This window comes from Phodopus roborovskii, unplaced genomic scaffold, assembly GCF_943737965.1.
Source record: "Phodopus roborovskii unplaced genomic scaffold, PHOROB, whole genome shotgun sequence".
Lineage (NCBI taxonomy): Eukaryota > Metazoa > Chordata > Mammalia > Rodentia > Cricetidae > Phodopus > Phodopus roborovskii.
This window is the reverse complement of record NW_026126026.1, coordinates 233,703-238,122: the sequence shown is the minus strand read 5'-3', so window position 1 is coordinate 238,122 and position 4,420 is coordinate 233,703. Positions and strand designations below refer to the sequence as shown.

Sequence of the window (4,420 nt, the reverse complement as noted above, 5' to 3'; positions counted from 1 at the left end):
TCACAAAGTAGAATAAAAGTTTTAATGCTATTGCTATTTCTTCACTACCCACATTACTGTGGAAAATTACTTGCAAATATCATACAGAAAGGTCATTCAACTTTTTAGAAGACGCTTGTTAGAAAATTTTTGTTTATCTCATCTATATGGATTCCTCAATCTTAAATCATTTTGTGTCTGCAATGAATTTTAGTAAAAGGGATATCTCTATAGGTGAAATAAAAATATCAGAAAATCCATTGAGATATTAAGGACTTTTGCTTGTTTTCTTTGTTTTGATAATTGGAGCAGAATGAAAATTGTTTACAACTAATTCAGCTAATTTAAATTATTATTTTATAAACACCAAAAATCAAAATGTGCCTTTAGAAAAGTAAACCTGTCCACATATAATGAATGTTTAGTTAAAACTATTCATCTTTTCTCCACTCCAAATATTTTGTATGTTCCTCAAATCCAATGTTCATGGCACTGTCTGACACACTTATTGTGTTTCAGTCAATGTCATTGAAACTTAATTCTCAATCAAGATACAGTAGACATTTTGAGTTCTTATGATAGTATCCCTCTGTATATTTCTTGTGTTTTTGAACTCTAAAATAAAATGGATCAAATGAATAACAGCATTGTCTACTGAAATGTAAGACTAGTTCTAGATGCATTAGGAATTATGATTCTTTATGAACTTAATAACAAGCACAAAGGTATATTCATAGATAATACACTGAACAACTTTTTATGGTAAATATCAGCAGATTACTTCAATAAAATACCCATTCTTTTACTTCTTTCACTATGTTATATGATTTGTTATGCTAATTTGTTCCGCTTTATGTAGAGGTTTGTGTGTGTACACAGTTTGCTTGTGAGAAAGTATACATGTATCCCCATAATCATGCCTGTTTTTTTTCCTTGACCTTGTGATAGTTCTCTTCATTACCCTTATTTGTTGCCATATTACTTATAATGTGTGAAATAGTACTCTGATCACAGATGTAATAGCAAAAAATAGTATACACTAATTATGCATTGGTATTGTCAGTAATTTTTAGCTAAATCCTCAAAATTGTGGTTTCAAAGATTGGTAAACTTCAAAACAAAGCAGGGAGACTTGAAATTTAAGTAATAGGTAACAACTTTAATTTGAAATTGTTAATCAATGAGGGAATTAATGACTATTTATATAAATGGAGAAGATTTATCTTCATGCTATGAATGAAAATGGTAAAAGTACACAGTGCATAACATAGACTAAAGATAAATTTTCAAACCCACCAATGATCTAATTATAAAGAAAAAAAATATTTCTGGAGCAAAACACTAGATAGTATATATATTGCATCAGAATTGTATCTACTTACCTTTGTTGCATTCAAATACCTGTAAAGAAATAGAATTAATTTTCAAAATATACATGGTAGCTCATTGAACACAGAGGCAGCTTGCGGCGTTTGTGGGCTTTCGTCACCAGCAAAGCAGGGCCCACCAGTAAGCAACCATGTCTAAGGGACCTGCACTTGGTATTGATCTTGGCACCACCTACTCCTGCATGGGTGTCTTCCAGCCCAGAAAGGTGGAGATAATTGCAAATGAGCAGGGTAACTGAACCACGCCAAGCTATGTTACTATAACTGACACAGAATGATTAATTGGGTATGCTGCAAATAATCAGATTGCAATGATCCCCACAAACACAGTTTTTGATGCCAAACATCTGATCGGACGTAGGTTTGACGATGCTGTTGTTCAGTCTGATATGAAGCACTGGCCCTTCATGTTGGTGAATGATGCAGCCAGGCCCAAGGTCCAAGTAGAGTACAAGGGAGAGGCAAAAATTTCTACCCAGAGGAGGTGTCCTCTATGGTTTGACTAAAAGGAAGGAAACTGCATAAGCCTATCTCGGCAAGACTATTACTAATGCTGTGTTCACAGTGCCAGCCTACTTCAACGATTCTCAGCGACAGGAAACAAAAGATGAAGGAACCATTGCTGGCCTCAATGTGCTTCGAATTATCAATGAAACAATTGCTGTTGCTATTGCTTATGTGCTAGATAAGAAAGTTGGCACTGAAAGGAATGACTTGCGAGGTGGTACTTTTGATGTGTCAATCCTAACTATTGAGGATGGAATTTTTGAAGTCAAATCAACAGCTGGAGACACCCACTTGGATGGAGAAGACTTTGATAACAGAATGGTCAACCATTTCATTGATGAGTTTAAGAGAAAGCACAAGAAGAAAATCGGTGAGAACAAGAAAGCTGTCAGGCCTCTGCATACTGCCTGTGAACCAGCGCACCCTCTCCTCCAGCACTTAGGCCAGTATTGAGATTGATTCTCTCTATGAGGGAATAGATTTCTATACCTCCATTACCCTTGCTTGATTTGAAGAATTAAATGCTGACCTGTTCAGAGGCACCCTGGTCCCTGTAGAAAAGGCCCTTTGAGATGCTAAGCTAGACAAGTCACAGATCCATGACTTTGTTCTGGTTGGTAGTTCTACCAGAATCCCCAAGATTCAGAAACTCCTGCAAGACTTTTTCAATGGAAAAGATCTGAATAAGAGCATTAACCCCGATGAAGCTGTCACTTATGGTGCAGCTGTCCAGGCAGATTTGCTGATTTTGGATGTCACTCCTCTTTCCCTCGGTATTGAAACTGCTGGTGGAGTCATGACTGTCCTCATCAAGCATAATACCACCATCCTTATCAAGCAGAAACAGACTTTCACTACCTATTCTGACAATCGGCCCAGTGTTCTCATTCAGGTCTATGAAGATGAAAGTGACAGGACCAAGGATAACAACCTGCTTGGGAAGTTTGAACTTACAGGCATCCCTCATGGAGTTCCTCAGATTGAAATCACTTTTTACATTGATGCCAATGGCATCCTCAATGTTTCTGCTGTAGAAAAGAGCACAGACAAGGAGAACAAGATCACCATCACCAATGACAAGGGCTGCTTGAGCAAGGAGGGTATTGAATGCATGGTCTATGAAGCTGAGAGGTACAAAGCTGAAGATAAGAAGCAGAGAGATAAGGTTTTTGCCAAGAATTCACTGGAGTCCTATGCTTTCAACATGATACCAACAGTTGAAGATGAGAAACTTCAAGGAAAGATCAATGATGAGGACAAACAGAAGATTCTAGGCAATTGTAATGTAATCGTCAGTTGGCAAGATAAGAATCAGACTGCAGCAAAGGAAGAATTTGAACACTAGCAGAAAGAACTGGAGAAAGTGTGTAACCACATCATTAACCAAGCTGTACCAGAGTGCTGGTGGCATGCCTGGGGGCTTCCCTGGTGGTGGAGCTACTCCATCTGGTGCACTGTATCATAAATAGAAAATGTAATGTCTAATAAGGTAGAAAATGTAATGTCTAATAATACTATTTAAATTGACACCATATATACATATACATATACATATACATATACATATACATATACATATACACATACATTCATATATATATATATATATATATATATATATATATATATTTCACAGAAACTGGATAGATGGTTAGTGGTTAAGAGAGGAGAGGGAGGGGATAAACATTACATTGAAAAAGTATTATAAATGTTAGCAAGGTCCTTTTGTGCACCAGGGATACATCCTGGCTCCACTGTCTGAGGTCCCTTAGACTGCTCAGTCCTTCTGGCTGAGACCCATATTCAGGGGTGCCTGAGTCAGTCCCATGCTGGCTTCCCAGCTATCAGTCTGTTGGCCCGTTAGCTCTTCCTTGTTCAGCTAAGCTGTCTCTATGTGTTTCTGTCGCCTGGTCTTGTCCTCTCCTTCTGCCTCTGGGTTCTAGTTTGACTCAGTGTTTATGTATGGATGTTTTTGCTCCTGTTTACAACAGGCATTAGATGAGGGCTCCTTGGATAAATTAGTTGTTGATTTCACTATCCGGGAAGGGCATTTATGGTCACCTTCCCAGGGAAGCTCAAATTGTTAGTTGGCGGCAGTCTTATAGTTTTCTAGACGTTTCTTTGTGTTCAATTTTATCTTCAAACCAATATTGACTCCCTCTTTCATGTTTTCTCTCTCTCTCTCTCTCTCTCCCTCTCTCTCTCTCTCTCTCTCTCTCTCTCTCTCTCTCACATCTTCTATTCCTAACTGCATCCCCCATGGAGGGATAACTGCCTTAATCTAGAGACAGGAGAGAAGCCCTAGTCCCTACTTCACATGACCTGTCAGATCTACATCACCCCAACTGGATGGCATTCCCCTACATATGGAATTGGGGTGTGGGGACTGGAGGGGAGAGTGGTTAGGGTGCATGTGAGGGGGCAGAGAGGGTTAAAAGGAGGGAGGGAGAGAGGAAAGGAGGGAGGGAGGAAGAGGGCACTGGGATCGACATATAAAACAGTAAATTAAATAAAAAAATGTTTTGACTCCAAAATTTAAGTTGAAG

At 38.5% G+C, this 4,420-nt stretch overlaps 1 pseudogene; it reads left to right on the top strand.

Moving 5' to 3' along the window:
* The first annotated feature begins 1,490 nt into the window (after window positions 1-1,490).
* On the top strand, window positions 1,491-3,343 carry LOC127218306 (heat shock cognate 71 kDa protein-like; annotated as a pseudogene).
* The last annotated feature ends 1,077 nt before the right edge of the window (window positions 3,344-4,420 follow it).